The following is a 9,361-nucleotide window of genomic DNA, read 5'->3' as shown; positions in this document are numbered from 1 at the left end:
ACTGGTCTCTGTCGCCCTGGTTTTGCAGACCCCCTCTGTCGTGAGGGCGGCATCTTCCATTATTCCCCCCTCCTCTGCCCCTGGAGGGGGGGGGTTCACCATGTGTGTCCAGAAAGGCTCCTTGGGCTTTTCAGAACCACATCTTTCCTCCCTTTTGACCCTTGGGGTAGGGTCTAGTAGGGGTGGAAAAATGGACTCTGACGGTAGACAGAGTCTTTCCTTCCTGCTCACACCTTGTCAGTTTCCTTAACTTTAGGCCCAAAAAGGGATGAGCCATCAAAAGGGGTGTTCATAAAGGATGACTTAAAAGGCTCAGCCAAGGAACACAAGTGCATCCAGGAGTGCCTCCTGAGAGCAATTCCTGTACCCGCTGCCCTACTTGTTCTATCAGCTGCATATGAAAAGAGATGCATGGATGAGTTCACTATGGAATTGAGGGTAGCAAGCTGGGAGGTGACTTTGTCTGAAGCTCCTGCAGCTACCGTACCCTGAAGAGTATCTCCAAGCTCTTTTAGGAGGTCTCTTTGCAGTCTTGTAAAATGTGTGAGATAGTTCAGTGAATGCATGGTAAAAGTCGCTGAACTGTACATGTGGTTTCTGTATCTATCCATGATCCTAGAGTCTCTGTTAGGAGGATGGATAGAGGAAGAAGTTTTTGACATCTCCTTTTTGTTGGCTGCCGCTGCCACCATGGCATCAACTGGCACTTCCTTAGTGAGAAAAGACTTATCCTGAGGGGCAGAAATAAATTTATTGGGCCTCCTAGGGACAGGCTCCATGGTGTCCGGAGACTCCCACTCCCTTTGTGAGATGAGCTCCCTGAACTTATCAAAGGGCAGAGACACCCAAGAGGTGGAGGGTTGAGACCCGAAAGCCTTCTGGAGAACCGACTCATCTTTGTTAGGGGTGGTGGACTTCCAGCCACCCCTCTGCTTATGGATTTCTAATATCTCTGCAAATGAGATATCGTCAGAGGGTGACCCTTCTGATTCATCTAAGTCGGTATCGGATGTGACAGACTCCTGTGGGGAGTCTAGGTGCTTCCTCTTGCAAATTTTCTTCCTTGGAACCTCATCAGTGGGAACTTCTGGTGAGGTCTCAGAAGAGCAGGGGCCACCCAATGGGGTTTCCTGAGGCTCAGGGTCTCTATGTTTCAAAAGGATCTGTGAGCAGAAGTAGACACAGGTGCTTTTGGGGAGGAGGTAGTTGGACCTGAAGTAGATGTCTTGTGGGACATCACTCTCCTCATGATTTCAAAGGCACCTCTGCTTCAATGAGAAGGGACCGCTTGATTCAAAGAAACCACTAATTTCCTCGGCACCAGAACAGTGGGCTCTGAACCAGAGATAGGAGCCAAACTTATCTGAGCCGAGGCCCCGAGAGGCAAAGTCGGAACTGACAGGTCAGTCCAACTAGACTCCCTAGACCCGACCAGAGAGTGTCAGCTCCTAGACTCCTCGATAGGCACCGAGAAAGTCCAAGTAAATGGAACCGATGGCACTGGAGCAGGTGTTGGCTCCGAAGGCTCAACAATCATCAGGTCCAACTCCTCCAGCTCTGAAGGACTGGTATGGTTCGGAGGAGGAAAAGAAGTTGATGGCATAACAGTCTTCGGCTCCGAAACCACTTGGGTCGGAGCTGATAAAAATTTAGCAAACACCGGTGCCTGTAGCAACTTCTGCACCACATGATTCACATCCAAATTGGATAGGCTGATCGCGGACCAAGATGAATGTATGGAGGGAGGAACCGACTGGAGAATGGGAGACTTTAATACTTCGGATACCAGTTCCAGGACTGGGGGCCAACTCCGAAAAGACAGGACGCTTGGCCTCGAAGGCTGTGGAACCGACATTGATTTTTTTTAGATTTTGTCACATCAGAAGAAGAAGCATTAAAAGACTTTGAAGACTTTTGTGACTGGTTGGATTTATCCTGGTCACTCAAAGCTTCCTGAAATGAAGATTTTAGAAGTCCTCTGTCTATGAGTTTTCTTTTTCTCTCATATAAAACTCTGGAAGAAAAATAATGGCAAATGGAGCAGCTTTCTTGCAAGTGCAAGGCTCCAAGACAATAAACACAATTAACATGGCTATCTGTCACAGACATCTTTTGTTCACATTTTAGACACTTTTTAAAGCCAGACTTAGGGTGCTTGTCTTTCTCCTGGTCAGCCATATTAAAGTCTACAGTATCAAAATATCTACTGTACAGTAACAGACTGTAGTCTCAAAGAGAACACACACACACACACACACACACACACACACACACACACACACACACACACACACACACACACACACACACACATGCACGCACACATGCACAAACACACACACGCAACTTTAGTAAACTTAAGCTACAGTAATAAGCCCTAAACAGCAAATGGGCTGTATAAGAAAAACTGTGAAGTAACTATAACTATCCAAATGCACTCACGCGCACTATGTCTAAAGTTTAAAGAATCTTATTTAAACTACAAAGGTATATAACTATGCTAATATTATAAAGGCACACCAAAGAAGAGAATGGAATATTAAAGGCCTATAAAAAATAAAGGCCAAAAGGAGAAGAAATATCTATTACTAAGCTATCAAATTTATAACTATGACAACTATCACTAACTATTATAAGAAATATCAAATTTAGCAAAGTTATTAGAAAAAACGCTATACTGGCCCAAGCTGTGCGAGGAAACCTCCGATCTATTGCAGTGGCAAATTAGATCTGAGGTAACTTGAGGTGCATCATGGGATAGGGACTTGGCCTCGAGCTGTCTGAAGACCTTGAGCTTTGTAATAGGCTGACTTGGAGCCGAGGATCAGCTCCGAACCCATTGTAAGAATGAACGGCAAGATAGAACAAGTTCACATCTAAAATTGTGACCGCTGACATTGACCCAAGGTCCAAAGGATCAAATGAGCTGAAATTGTGGTACTCTAAATTATTTTCCTGACTTGGAATCTGAATGAAACCTTGTTGAAAACCACTCCTATGAATTCCAAAGTTTGATACGATTGTAACTGAAACTTGTAGTTTATGGTTATCCCCAGAAGGGAGCAAGTCTGGAGTACCTGATCTCTTGCTTTTATTAGTAGATGTCTGGTCAGGGTGGTAGTTGGCCCCACAAGAGAGGAGGAGGAGTAGCAATACTCTTCCCTAGCAAATATACATTAATTCCCTACTCAAAACCAACACCCAACTTCTCCCAAGCCAAAGTACAAATCTCTATATTAAAACTTAACAACCATAAAAACATTTGCATAATTGCTCTGTATATTCCTCCACTAAACAACATACCGATATTAGAAAACATAAGTACCTGGACTTCCTATCATCTTAGGTGATGTAAACATTGACTGGCTAGACATTGCCCACAGCAACCCTTCAAAAAACATAAACCTTTACACCTTCTCCCAACTAATTGAATACATCACCAGACCCACAAAAATAACATCTGGGGCTCCACAATAGACTGGATATTAGTTTCCCACCCTAACAATATCATCACTGCAGGCATACTACCTAATACCATTAGCGGCCACCACCCACCATATATCCTATGCAAAGCTACCCCAACCCCAGGCCAACACCAATACAGAGCAACCAGAAATTTGACTAAATTCCAACCATTCATATTTAATGAAACCTTAGCTAAAGTAAATTGGGAACTACTCAAATCCCTACCACTTAATAAGGCTGTTGAATTCTTTAACTCCACATTCCTAGACATCCTAAATAGGCAAGCACCCACCCGCCAAAAATGAATAAAAACATAACCATGCAAGCTGGCTGTCAAAATCCACCAAAGAAGACACATCCTCAAGGGATAAAATCTGGAAATCATGGCAGAAAAAACAAAGACCCCCCCCAACTCTACTACAATACAAGCAGCTCCATAACCAGTCAAAACATCTAATAACCAGTAATAAAAAAGCCCACTACCTCCACCTACAAAGCCAACATAAAAATAATCCCCATAAATTATAGTCCTCCATCAATCAATACACCCAGGCTTTCAAAGCAACCCATCCCCTGACCCACACAAAACCCCTACCGAACTTGCCACCCTCTTCAATTCCTACTTCATTGACACCATACCTAACCTAAATACCACCTTTCCTATGGTTAACAGCACCACCACCAAGACAGCTGATGACTAAATCATCCCAGAAAACAATCCTACCCTCAACTCCAACCTAAAATTCTCCCCATACCCACCGCCACAATAAAAAAAAACTTTTACTTAAGCTAAAACCCTGTATTCTAGCCCCTGACAATCTACTCCCACACTTCTTGCAACTAGCTGCAAACTCTATAGCTTATCCCATCAGCATTACTCATTAACAGAATAGTTAAAGGATCCCTTGTCCCAGACATCTGGAAAAAGCATTCATTCTCCCCTTACACAAAGGCAGCATCAACACAGACACCACAAACTTTCGACCAATAGTAATTCTGTCACCCGTCTCTAAAATACTGGAGAAATGCATCTATACCCAACTCCTCAATCACCTGCTTGAAAACCAAATTCTATCACCAGCTCAACATGGTTTCAGAACAGGACACAGTACCACTATTGCCCTCCTCTCCTTCCTTGATACAGTTAACCAGGCATGGGATTCTGGTAAAATAATCGCTTCTCTTTTCCTCAACCTCTCCAAAGCTTTTGATACCATTTCCCCACACTATTCTCTTCTCTAAACTATCCACCCTCCACATTTCCCCACCTACCCTACAGTGGTTCAATAGCTATCTCTCCAATAGGCAGCAATTCACCAAACAGCAACAGTCTTACTCTCCCTTCCTCAATACTTCCAGAGGGGTACCCCAAGGATCCATACTTGTTCCTGTCTTATTTAGCATCTTTATTAAAAACTTTCATTCCACTCTCCCACATTGCTCAGTAATCCAGTATGCTGATGACTCTACAATAATATGTACTGCAAATTCCAGCTCTGAATTCCAGCAAATGACCCAGAATGCTCACACCTCTACTGAATCTTGGATGCTTAACAATTGTCTTGCCCTAAATCCAAAAAAAAAAAAAAAAAAAAAAAACTAAAATAGTAATTTTTACCCATTAAAAAACAACTCTCATAGATAAAAAAAAAACTTCCTCACTATACAAGCCCAAGACAATACCACTATAGAAGATGTCCCACACACTAACTTACTAGGCATTATTATAGATGAAAACCTTAACTTTGACCTACACATAAACGATAAGATAAAAAAAAAATGCACCAAAAGCTCGGTATGCTCTACTGGCACCAACACTTTCTTAGCCTCTCTACTAGACAAACCCTCACAACTACCTTTTTATTACTCTCTCTCCTTTATGGTGCCCCTCTCCTCACTAATATCCAAAATTCTACAAAATCCAAACCTGATATGTATTACAACAGAATAGCCAAATTTTCCACCAAGGCCAAATTCTTGTCCCATCACTGTAACTCACTGAAACAATTGGGCTGGCTGGAACTCCCCCACCATTTCTCATTCACCCAACTAACTACAGTGCACAAAATAATCTACAGATGCACAGACTGTCCTCCTGTCTCAACTCTACTTGCCAAATACCAACCCAGCAGGCAACTTATTTATTTATTTTTATTTTACATTTGTTGGCTGGGCTAATCTAGCTGGATACATGTCCATTTTCAGTAGAGGCCCAGGGAGATAAGCTCCAAGCATTAGTAAATTACAAAAAAGATTACAATAGTTAAAAATGACTAAATTCAAATACAAAGAAATTAAAAAAAAGATTTAAGAGAATCAAAAAATTGTTTCTGTGAATAATAGCTCGCAAGCTGTGCAAGGTTTAAAATACAATTGAGTACAAGGACACTCAGAATTCTGAAGTAATGATTAGTAGGTCTGAGAAAGAGAAAGAGAGAGAGCAGAAGAAGGCAAGAATCACAAGGGCTAGAATAAGGTTAGTTTCTATTGATTAAAGCTGTAGAGGGGACAAAGGTTGGAAGGAAGGGGTATAGAAAAAAGAGCATTAAGGGGGGAAAAGTAGGGTTTAGTCTGGTTTAGAACAGGAACAAAGCCAATGAAATTTCAGATGTTCATAGGTTCATAGGTTCATACTAGGCTATCTGCCCTAGGGCATTTATAAGCCTAGCCAGAGTGTATTTTGGCTTTCGCCACCCATTTTAAAATTAATTTTGCTATGCCCTTTTTCGAGGTTAGTATACTGTGCCTCTGTCTAACAGTGACACAGAAGTGATACCCGGGGTAAACCTATGATCTCCCATCCACTCATCAAGATTCCTCTTGAAGAGAGTCAATGGAATAACCTGTCCTAACCTGGACTGGGATTTTATTCCAGAGTGAAGGGAGCCTCTGGGTTATGAATCTGTCCCTCCAGCATGTCCTATTTATTTCAGTGCTGAGGTTCAAGTCTCTTGAGCGCGTAGCTCGATGGGATTTGGATTTTCTGAGGTGCAGCATATCCATGGCTTTATACGTCAGGCAGAGATCACCTCTGAGCAGGCAGTATGCCACTGAGTAGAGCTGGAATTTCTTTAACCGGGCAGCATATGGCATCTGTTTGAGCCCTTTGATCCTCTTGGTGAGGTACTTTTGGGGTCTTTCCAGTTGCTGCAGGTGTCTGGTAAGGTACATCCCAAAAGGGGCATTGTACTCAATTATGGGCCTGATGAGGGATGAGTAAAGAGGCACGATGACCTCCCCTGATCTAGATGTGAATCCCTTCATGATTAGGTGGGCTATATAAAATGTTTTTCTAACCACTTTGGCCACGTGGTTGTCAAATGAGAGATTGCTATCAACTTGGGTCCCCAGGTCCCTAAATACTTCTTCCATACTTAATGGATTACCACCTATGTGGTAATTTGTGGGCACTTTGTTTTTGCCAAAGGGGATGACTATACACTTTTTGGCATTTAGCTTGAGGCCATGGCTCTGGCACCAGTTGTCTGTTTCTATGAGGCCCTTTTGGAGGATGCTTGTGTCGGCTGGAGAGTTGATTATAGCGCCCAGTTTGCAGTCATCTGTGAACTTGGTCAGCCACAGTCCTTCCGTGTTTGCCTGTTCCTCCGAGAAATATATACCGAACAGGAGAGGTCCCAGGACTGAGCCTTGTGGGATGCCACTTGTAACTGGTTTGGAGTCTGACATGGCTCCAGCAATTCTAACCATGTGGGTTCTATCCTTGAGCCAGATTGCAACCCATCTAGTGACATAGGGGTTTATATTTAAGCTGGTGAGCTTATCTATAATGCCCGAGTGGGGTATTGTATCGAAGGCTTTTGCGAGGTCCCGGTAGGCTGTGTGGACCACCTTCCCCTCGTCAATGGCCTTGGTGACTGTTTCAAAGAAATCAACCAGGTTTAAGAGGCAGGATCTGCCCTTAACAAAACCGAACTGGGTAGGATCCAGTGTCTGTAGGTCCCCAATATCTTTTTTTATGAGGTCCATGATGATCCTTTCCATAGCTTTGCAGACCAAGCTAGTCAGGCTTATGCGGCGATAGTTTCCAGGATCCGTTGAGGCACCACCTTTGTGGAGAGGGACCACTGTTGCTGTATGCCACTATTTGGGTACATATCCTGTGGTAGGGCTGAGATTGAACAGTAGTTTTATGTTTGGGTTTAGCTCTTCTTGGAGTTCATGTAGGACGCAGCCCAGGACACCGTCTGGTCCCATTGATGCTGTGTTTTTTGCTTTGGAGAGGGCGGCTCTTACCTGAGTATCTGAGATGTCAGGGGGGCAGCACTCTGCTGGGATAGATATTTGCCATTTTGGTGGGGAGTGGGGGGAGAAGTTTGCACTGAACCTGTCAGCTAGGATGTTGGCAATGTCTGTGGGTTCGGTGTATTTTTTGTCATTTTGGACTAATTCTGAGCATATCTGGGAATTCCCACCCAGGTTCCTAACATAACTAAAGAAAGCCTTGGGATTATCCTTAGTGTCCTGTGCAATTTTTCTCAAAGCTGGCCTTAGATGATTTTATGAGTGCCCGTAGTTTTTTGCTAACACTGATCAGAGATGCCTTCCCTTTTTGGGATTTTGCTCTATCATGTAGTAGCTTCCTCCTTCTATTGTATAGTTTGTTTATGGCTGGGGTCCACCAGACAGGACGTCTGCCTTTGGAGGATTGGGTCTTGGTTTTATTTGGGATTGCATGATCCATGCATTCCTGAAGGTGTTCATAGAATGCATTTATAAAGGATTCTGTGGTCTGGGCCGTATTTTCCACAGGCGTGGGGGCTTTGAAGGATTCCACCTCGGATTTGAGGAGTGTGAAATTTGCTTTAGAAAAGTTTTTCACTGTGGTTTTCTGGGCAGGGGGTGGGGTCGGGATGTGAATATCCAGTGAGATTAGTTTATGGTCTGATCTTACCAGTGAGGGATACACTTCTGGTCTGGAGCATAGAGTCCCCATGTTGGTGATGATCAGGTCCAGTATGTTTTCCCCTCTTGTGGGAGTGGTAACAAGTTGTTCCATAGCATTTGAGTTTATAAATTCTAGGAACCTTTGAGATAGGGTGTTGGAGCTAGAGTAATGCTCTCAGTCTATGTTTGGGTAGTTGAAGTCGCCCAATATAATGGTGTTTGGAGAGACCTTCACATTTTCCAGTGTTCTCAAGAAGGCCGAGTGGGGTTCCTTGGTTTGGGAGGGTGGTCTGTAGCAGGCTATAAACTGGAAAGCAGTTTTACCCACTGTTAGTTGCACATGGATAGTCTCTGATGCTTCGTGCTGTGCCACCAACCTGGAGGTGTGGGTATCTTTGACGAATATTGATACTCCCCATCCTTTTCTGGTTTGGTCCAAGTTTTGGGGCCGAAAAGCATGGTATGAGGTATAACCTGGTAGTGCTGGGGTGCTCTCGGGAGCCTTGAACCAGGTTTCTGTTACTGCACAGATATCGATGTTCTCCATGCTAAGGAGAGTTTTGAGTGCATGCATCTTGAGGGTTAGACTTCTGGCGTTGAGTAGCATTACTCTTAGTTTCTTATCCCTTGTGATACCTATGGAGGTGGGTTTGTCTTTTGAGCCTTGCCTAAAAAAGGCACTATGGGGGTAGCAAGAGCCTTTCCCAATATCCGAAAGCCCAGGGGTAACAGGTGCAAGCCATCCCTAGCGAAGCATCGTGGCTTGTCGAGCATGTCATCCCAGGCTGACAGGCATTGGATCCCCTTTGAATGACACCAATACTTAAGCCATTTGTTGAAATTGATCATCTTGTCTTCATATTGTGGCATCATTCTTGGTGAGGGTAAGATGCTACTCAAGGTCAGGGTCATACCGGCCTGGGCCACATGCTCATAGAGCTCCTCTATGTCTCTTTTCATGTAGTCCTGGGAGGTACGTCTCAGGTCATTC

The sequence above is a fragment of the Protopterus annectens genome, chromosome 4.part0 (genome assembly GCF_019279795.1).
Source record: "Protopterus annectens isolate FY-2018-M chromosome 4.part0, PAN1.0, whole genome shotgun sequence".
NCBI lineage: Eukaryota > Metazoa > Chordata > Ceratodontiformes > Protopteridae > Protopterus > Protopterus annectens.
This window is presented reverse-complemented; position numbering follows the sequence as displayed.